Raw genomic sequence first — 8,902 nt, 5'->3', positions numbered from 1 at the left:
TCTTCGTTAGAGACCCTGCCTACTTGCTTCCACATAAATAGTGCATGTGCAGAATAGATTTCTGATAGGGAAAGCATGGAGTGTATCTATAGGATGTAGTTTTGTGACAGCTTAACCCTTTGAGTTCCAATAGAATGATGGCTTCTTGAGTCTAACCCTCATGCTTTAATTATAAGACCATCTTTTCTCTCCCAGATTTCAGAGACCTGGGACCCCATCTTGTTAATATACCATGCTGCAAGAAGTACTCTGTCAGAATTCACTATGACTTTTGCTTAGGAAGTTCTTCTATAGCCTTCTGAATATATACTGATGTGGCAGACTGTACGCCAGTTTACTCCATGTACATGGAGCTTCATGTGCTTCATTGAACAATGTGGTGGTACTGTCTGAGTCTAAGTCAGCACAGAATGGGCACATCCCAATGAGCGGGAACGTGTGTTCTCTGAGGACAACTAGCAGCATCACATATTTGTGCCCCTGTCAATTGTCCCCAGGAAATACCCCTGCATGCATGCTCTGGCAAATTGCCTCATGTGGGGTAGGGGAGGCAGGGGCCAGAACCGGGGCTGTCACCAGCCGCCTTACCTAGGGTCCTGGGGGCTTCCCAGGGCTCCAGCAGTGGCAAATCCAGATGCGCGGAGCATGGCCAGGTTTCAGGTGGCACACACTGCCACCACATGCATCATACCACTTTTCTCTGGCATGGGGTTTTTTTGACACTGGGATCTTCCAGTGTCAAAAAAACCTGCTGAGCTGCAAATTAGCAGCACAGTGAATGCCTGCATGTGCAGCACGTGTGGTTTGCAGTACCACAGATGAGTCTGCAGTGCTGCAAACTGTATGTGCATGCTCGTGGGGCACACCTAGTATGTCCAATTGTATTAAAATTTTACTTTGTCAGAGAAGAGGATAATTTTTTCACATTTAATATGTTGGTTGCATTTAGGCACTGAAATACAGAGGCTGGTTGTCACAGTTTACTCTTTTCAGTAGAAATGATAATATTGTGCTCTCTATTTTAGCAATGAAATGCAATGAAAAGTAAAATTCTACCCAGATTCTTGTGAAGATTACAGAGTTAATCACTGAATGGCTGAAAGTAAATAACTAAGTAAGAGTTTTAGTGAGATTAATTTAAGCAGACAAAGGTGGCTCTTTTTCCCCTTCCGAAATAGTCTTCTCCAGTAGAATACATTAAAAATTAGTCACTATATTTTGGAACTCCTTCAGGTCTATATCACACAAATGTGGAAGATGCAAATACTAGGGAGCAAGATTGCACTCAAACAAATTGTCCTTGATGAAAATATCTGTGAAAAACTGCTAAAAAAACTAGGCAGAGAACATGCAGGAATATGAAAGTGAAGACTGAAAATAAACAATCATTGTTCCAGGGTGAGCAAAAGTGGTAAGGATTTCCCTGCTTATTATATATCCAGGCACCATCACAGAGGCTCACAGCAGAAGCCTTTTTTTATGATAGATCTGCTGCATCTTTGATGGAGAGAGAAAGAAATTAAAATAATTGGTATAATGAAATGTTCTATGAGAAGAAACCTGACACAGGCAGTTACAGTGAAAATATGCACAAGCTGAGAAATTTATTCTTTTGTTCACCGATATTAGCTGAAAATGAATTTTCTTCAAGCTGAAACTTAAAATTTATAGCACAAAGACAGAGGATTCTGCAAACTATTGTATGTGCTATAAATCACACACATTGTGGTGCATCTGTACAAAAGGGCCTCACAGCTGATTTTCATTAGGTTTACACATTCATATGGGATAGATTTGCCTGAAGGAAAATTTCCTCAGGCTTCTTGGTTTCTTTTCTGTAGGCAACTAAAAGGTGCTTAGTCAGCAGTGGATGCCTGAAGCAAAAGGCTGTTTTGCATATTAGAAAGAGTGTAGCTTGGTGAATGACTACTTGGATAAAGCTACCCAGCATATAAAGAATCTTTCAACTAAGTTTCTGCACACAAAGACTTGGAGGTGATTAAGTGAAAGGTCACTGACTCTTTTATAGCAAAAGTATACAGGTTAAGTATATAGAAAAAAGGTTTTAATAATAAAGGCTGTATGCAGCTCAATGTCTGCATACAGAGGCTTTTTCAGGCTACATAAAACTGGTTGGCCAGATTCTGACCAGGGTTACAATTGCCTAAACATGTAGTAACTCAGTTGACTTAAAATCAACAAGAGTTGGATGGTAGCATTCATAGTTATGTGAGTGCAGAACTTGTTTTTTATTAAGTCTACAAGTATTGTAGATTGATGCTTGTAACAGAAGCTCATGCTTTTTTATTACTTTTTTTTCCCTCCCTTCTCCTGCTATCACTAGACCAGTGTCTCCAACCTTTTAAAGTACCAGAGTACTTTTTTAATTAAAGTCCAAAGCATGATCTACTGTGTGCCACTCCCCCTCCACCCACAGCTGGTCAGTCTGTGGGGGAGAGAAAGGGTGGGGGGTACAGATTGAGGCTCCTGCGGTGAGGGAGGGAGTAGGGCAGAGGCAGGGGCAGGAGCTGGGCTAAGTGGGGCCCCGGCCAGGCTTGGTGGTGGGATGATCGGAGCCTGGGAGGCTGGTCCAGGCATGGGAGGGCACTGCACGCCCCCCAGCAGAAGTCCTTTGAGCTGTGCATGGGGTAGAGGTAGTTGCCACTGCGTGCTGGGCTTTGCACACCAAGCCCTGCTGCAGCTGCCCCGGGAGCAGTGCGACACCAGGTCTGTTCTGCCACTGGATTGAGCTGCACCCCCTGCCTGCCTGGGTGGATGTGGAGCCTCTGACAGTCAATCTCAGTCTGGAAGCGGGGTTCGGGGAGGGCCTGTCAGAGGCTCCATGATAGACTGATTAGTGACTACTGCACTAGAGGCCCTAGTCATGATTGCAGCATCATTGAGCAAAGAACAAAACCAATGTAAGAGTCCCACCGACTCGGTGCTTTTGTTCAAGGGCAAATGTTGTCATAGGGATCAGCTGTGAAATGTTATCAAAGGTTTATTCAAGGTTTATTCATGGCCTCCTTTGCCATGTCTCAAACTATTCTGATCAGTTTCAAGAAGACTTTGTAGTCATCATACTTGTGCAAAATAAATGATTCTAAAGAGCAGTGATTCTCAACCAGGGTTGGGAATTCTTAAAAGGATATTGCACAGTATTAGCACTGGTAGGTGTACAAACACTTCGATGATTCACAAGGTAAACCCAGATACATCCAAGTAAGAATCCATAGAGTCACTAACATTCTGAAGTTCAGTGGTCTTTCTTAGTTCTTTGCAGCAGAAAAACTGCCCTATTATTTTTCCATAAGCAAAAAACAAGTGAAAGGTAAAAGCTGGCAATTTCAAGGGGTGCCCTGAGACTAAAAAGGTTGAGAACCACTGCTCCTGAACATGTTTTTTTATTTTTCATTTGCACCAAATAAAAAGATCACAAAAAGACCACTGTTACATATTAATTTGAAAATGTCAGCTGTATGCTGGGTGCTTTCAGACAGGTATAAAAATAAGATTCTTAAACCACAGAGCTTGTAGGCTAAGTACCATAGATAAAATAACATCGTAAGAGGCTAAAGGAATTTAAAATGCTTAGACTTCAGTCACAATATATACCCATCTTTCTATTAAGGCATATGAATCTCAGTGTGTCTCCTGATATTACCAACACTAGCTCTCTCACATATTTGGAGTTACACTTGTGTGTTCATTTGATGACACTACCAGGTTATACACAGTGAACTAGGTGATTCTCAAGGTGCTGTCATAGGATAACAAGATAATTTACATGATACTTGAGCAGGTGCATGTTTTTGTCTCCTAGTGAGTCACACTGATTGTATGGGCACATATAGCTACTGAAACCTGAAAACCTAAGGGCTGTGACACACCAATAGGGCAGTGGTTTTCCACCTTTTTAAAGCCACAGAACCCCTCCACCACTCTGAATGTGGCAGGAGCGCCAGTGAAAACCACTGCTTCTGCTGCTTCAGCTTATCTTCAGCTTATCTCAGTGCTTCAGACCTTGTAGGTGTTGCTGCCTCACTGCCTGCTGCAAAGGCAGCCTGGGAAGGGCTGTGGCATGTGTCCGTGCTCCTGTTGCATTAGGACTTTGATCAGCCTGAAGTGGGCAGGAACAGCCTTGTGCTGTGCAGCCCTTCCCAGTTCAGACCTGTCTATGCTGCTCCCGGACACAATGTCACAGGGATGAAACTGTAGGAGGAGTCAAATTGGAAAAGGTGAAACAGAGTCCTAATGCAGGAAGAGCGCACATCGGGCAGTTTTAATTGGCTTTCTCTGTGGCATCAGCACCTGTGTCATAGTACCCATGAGAGGGGTTTGCGGCACTCCAGGGTGCCAGGGCAGCCCCGTTGAGAACCACTGCTATGGGGTTACAATTTTTAACTGAATATCTGTCTCCTTGGGGTTTTTTTATTATTTGTGTCCTTCAGTCAATATAAAACTTACTTAGTTGACTTCTAATTCATCCAAATAATTTTTTTTTCAAAATAAAACTGCAACATTATATAATAGATAATGACGGTTAAAAAGCCAGTTTTGAAAAAGCTGGCCTAACAAGTTTTAAGAGAACTTTAACATACTGGTAACTTGGATAAGGCAAGCATAGCGGAATTTGGGCATGTTTCAAAATTCGCAGGCCAAGATGAGCTACACATGGGTCAAGACAGATAAAGCATGTGCATCTCAGATGTAGTTGGCAAGCTCAAAATATTTTTCTGATGGAGCCATTCTGATGTAACTTTAAACTGCTGTGCATTTCTGTGAGAGGGAAAGAGAAAAAGAGAAAGGGAGAGACAATTGTGCTGGAGAGTTAAATGCATGCTGCTTAGAAGTGGATGCTGGAGCATTTATGGAGAAACCCTACAGAATTTCATACAGACTCTTTACTCAGGCTGTTAAACTGATGGCAGAAATTTCTTTCTCTGTTAAATTCTATAGATTAGCTTAAAAAAAAAACCCTACGGAAAGAAAAGCATTGACAGTTCATTGGATTTAAGCATTTTTAAATACTTGTAAAAATCTGCCCTCTTATTCACTTCGTAGAGCAGTGCTTCCCAAACATTTAATACCTGGGTCAAACTTTTGTTTCTGGATTAAAATTGCTGGCACACTTCACAGTTACACCTGAAAGGAGAAACAGGAAAAAGTGGTGGTGGCCAACATAACTGTGCATATTGGAGAGAAACAGGGCATCCAGTCTCCCTCACAGAATGATTCGGGAAACTTTTCAAAAGAATCACCTCACTGAGTTTTGTTTCTCTTTTATCCTCATCTGGTTGGTATTCCTAAAGGAATACAGGCTCTGTGACAAGTTGTTAGATGGTCTTGTTATCATTCTTGTACAAAAGTGGTGATATAGTTTCACCTTGAAACTGTTTATTTTTAGTTAATCTATATTAAAAAGGATATAACAAAAATAGAAATAAAAACATATATTACCGGACTTCTATTTAAGCTAAAGAACAAACTGATATAAAATGGCCATGAATTAATTTTTGGCTGGAAACTTGAAGGAAGTTTCTAATGACCAGAGCAGAGAAGTCTGGTAGGACCTTTCAGCAGGAGTAGTGGATCAAACAACATAACTAATTTAAGATGCAGCTAAATAAATTTACAAACAGGATAATGTGATGTGACTTTTTGCAATAGCCAGGGACTAGGCTGAGTTTCTCAGGCAATCCCTCTCAGACCTGTATTCTCTATTGTAGCAGTTGGCAAGGTTTTGGAGCTGCAGTCAAGATCAATTCCACTTCTTTTTGGTGTTTGGTTGCTTAGTTGTAGCACTTGTAACCCTTCCCACCACCCCAGCCCTGCCCAGCTGTGTCACAATGCATGCAAAGCCCCCAGGGCCATTCAGCCATACCATGGCACACCCAAAGCCCCCCAGCTCCTCAGGCTGGATCCAATGGCTCTAATTCCCTGCTCTATGGCTATGTTCTGTAAAAGAGGAGACTGAAAATGCAAAGAGTACTTAAAGGAGCTCTTATTTATAAGAGCTACATATCTAGAGACGGCCAACTGGGCATTCCTCATCTTCTATAGCCTTTCCTTAATTCTTTACAATAGACAAATAAAGCACAGCCATCATGTTGTGGTACAGAAATACATTACAGTGTTGTCTAAAAATCAGGCATAGATTGAGAAGACTTCATGCTATTGGACAAGAAATTAGACCATTTAGGAGGGTATTTTATTTTTCTGTTTTCCTTCAGTAAGATCTGGCTGCAAAAAGTTTACACTGTCATCACTGAAAACCATGGCTTAAGTCTGCAAAAGTATAGTCTCAGACTGTGAACTGAAAGCTCAGGTTCACAGACACAGGTCACAACTATTTACTACATAGCTGTTTCTAGCTGAATGGACCTGAACTCTTTTAGCTATTAGTATCAATACCTTACTGTTTTTAACGGGATCTGTGACTGAGTACATATGAGTACCCATGTTCATGTGTCCAGGTTCATGTGTCTAGGTATATGCCCATATATGTATATGCCCCTGAAAATAGACATGGGTATTTGCACATATGAAGACCATTGATTAAACAGCGTTGATTAAATTGTAACTTTATTGCAAATCCCAAGACTTAAAAAGACTAGACGCAACCTCCATTTTCTTTTTTGATGAAATCTTAACAGCTGTGAGAATCAGCTCTGAAAGCAACATGAATGTGAGCTGGAATAAATCTTTGTTTCAAGGATTAAATCTAAATACAGCATGTACTTTCATGGTTTTATAATGGATTGATATAGGGTTATTATGGATAATATTTATTTAGACAAGTCAGAAAATGTTTAACACAAAGGGGTTTTCAAATGGAAATGGCAAAGAACAGTTTGCAAATGCACAGGCTAAAATTATGTATAATTTCAGTTGAATGGCATAAACTGAATAGCAGACAATTGACTGTGGGGTTTCTTTTTCAGTCCCAACTGACAAAGCAATGTCTGTAGGAAGGAAAGCTTCTCAATCAGTTTTATGACTCAAATCTATGACACGATAGACCAGTTGCCTGCTTTAGAAATAAGCAATGAGGCACCCAATCGTTTGTAAATCAGCTGTGAATCTTTTCAAATGCAGTAAGTTTAGTAACTTTACTGGATGAGCTCAATATCAAAAGACCAAACACAAATTCTCATCATCTTTGAATGCTCATAAAAGTAATTTTAATGTTTAATATTTCAAATAAACATTTTGACAGGCATTAATGTGGGTTTTTTTACAAGATAAAGAAAATTGCTTTACATTACCTTATGTGGGATTTCCATACTGCCTTTATCAAAATAGTATTTTATATTGATATTTCACCTCAAAATTCCAAAGCACTTTGCAAATAATATCCATAAAGTAGCAGTGAAAATCATCCAGGGCCACACAGAGCACTGTGGATAGAGGAAATTTTGGTCAGAAATAGTAATTCCAATTTCTGTTGTTATGAATATGCCTTAGGATCTTTAATTATCTGGCAAGATAAGTAAAGCCCTTGGTTTTAAAGCCCTCATCTGAAAGATCAAAAGTAATTTGAATCAAACTCAGTTTATCTAATTTATAGTGAAAAGGGTATGTCCAGTATAGTAAAACTCCTTGGAGATGAACAGGTGGTGTTATGTGGCTTAAAGTGTAGAGGTTTCAAACCAATACTTGTAAGTCATTTCCAAAAGGGAAAAATAACAAAGATGTTCTGTCTATTTAAAAGGCAAATTTGTTTCATATTTTCATTAAATAATAATACCATCACATGCATATTGACATTTAAACCACCGCATTTGCATCCAAATCCCATCTAACTGTAAGAACAGTACTTAACTGGTAAGATACATAAATGTTTTGTATGTGGGACATGCCTTAATGCCTTAAAGGATTGAATTCAATATGGTTGATATATGCTGAAATGTATATGCAAATCACTATAACTACAAATTGATCTGACTAGCAAGGGCCAGTTTGGTCTACATGGGCCAAATGAATGGTGTGTAGCCAGCTCTGTGGGCTGAATCAAGCCCACAGAAAATCTAGTCACCCACATGCCAGAGCCAACACACAGATTGTTTGCTCTGTTTGGTCTGAGACTGCACTGCACATGGCACCCATTCCAGCTTGGGGTGGCTAGAGGGAAGAGGAAGTGGGGGCTGCATGCAGTGCATCTCAGAGAAGCTGGAGCAGGTGTCATGTGTGATGTGTGTCTTGGGCTGGCCAGAATGGGTGCTGTGTGTAGTGCAGGTCCTGGGCTGGACAGAGTGGTTGTCGTGTGAGGCGTGCACTCTGGGGACTTGCACGTGAAGCTGGTCTGGCATGCATTGCGTGCAGCATGGGGATCCAGGGGCAGCGTCAGGGCTAAATGATGGAGCTCCATGAGGCAGACCTGATCCACAAGCTGGATCTTTGATACCCGTGACTGACACCAAACTTCCTCCTTCCCTAGAATTTATCAACCTTTGTTCTTAGAATAAGGCATTTACATATTACTAATTTCATATTATTTCTCCGAGCACAAGGCCTTGTGATGTGTCTTTGTTTTGTGTAGTTGATATGGCCACACACAAAACAGGACTAGATCACAGGCATGAAAGATGAATGTACAAATACCCCAAATCTGAATTACTAAGATTTTGGCAAGGTCTTATACTGATGCACAGTTTGCAGTTTTCTTGCTATATCTTCAAGGACAAATTTATTCTAAGGTCAAACCTGTTGACCTAAAACTTAAGGAGATTTTGGATCTAGGATATAATGTTTGTGCCTCAGCTCCATTTCCTCTAGGAACAGAAGATTTGCCATAATAGTGCAGGACAATGATCTATCTCCTCTATACCCAGCTTCTGAGAATATTCGATACCCAATACTTAAGAGAAAAGTGAGCAGAAATAAATCCATAAAGCAATTT

General features: G+C 40.6%; 1 protein-coding gene across 1 annotated transcript in view; it reads left to right on the top strand.

Moving 5' to 3' along the window:
• Positions 1-8,902, top strand: part of SGK1 (serum/glucocorticoid regulated kinase 1) — a 112,603-nt gene that overhangs the window by 38,465 nt on the left and 65,236 nt on the right. The gene's annotated exons all lie outside the window — the stretch shown is intronic.

This window comes from Crocodylus porosus, unplaced genomic scaffold (genome assembly GCF_001723895.1).
Source record: "Crocodylus porosus isolate Cpor-Errol unplaced genomic scaffold, CroPor_comp1, whole genome shotgun sequence".
Taxonomy (NCBI): domain Eukaryota; kingdom Metazoa; phylum Chordata; order Crocodylia; family Crocodylidae; genus Crocodylus; species Crocodylus porosus.
This window is presented reverse-complemented; position numbering and strand designations above follow the sequence as displayed.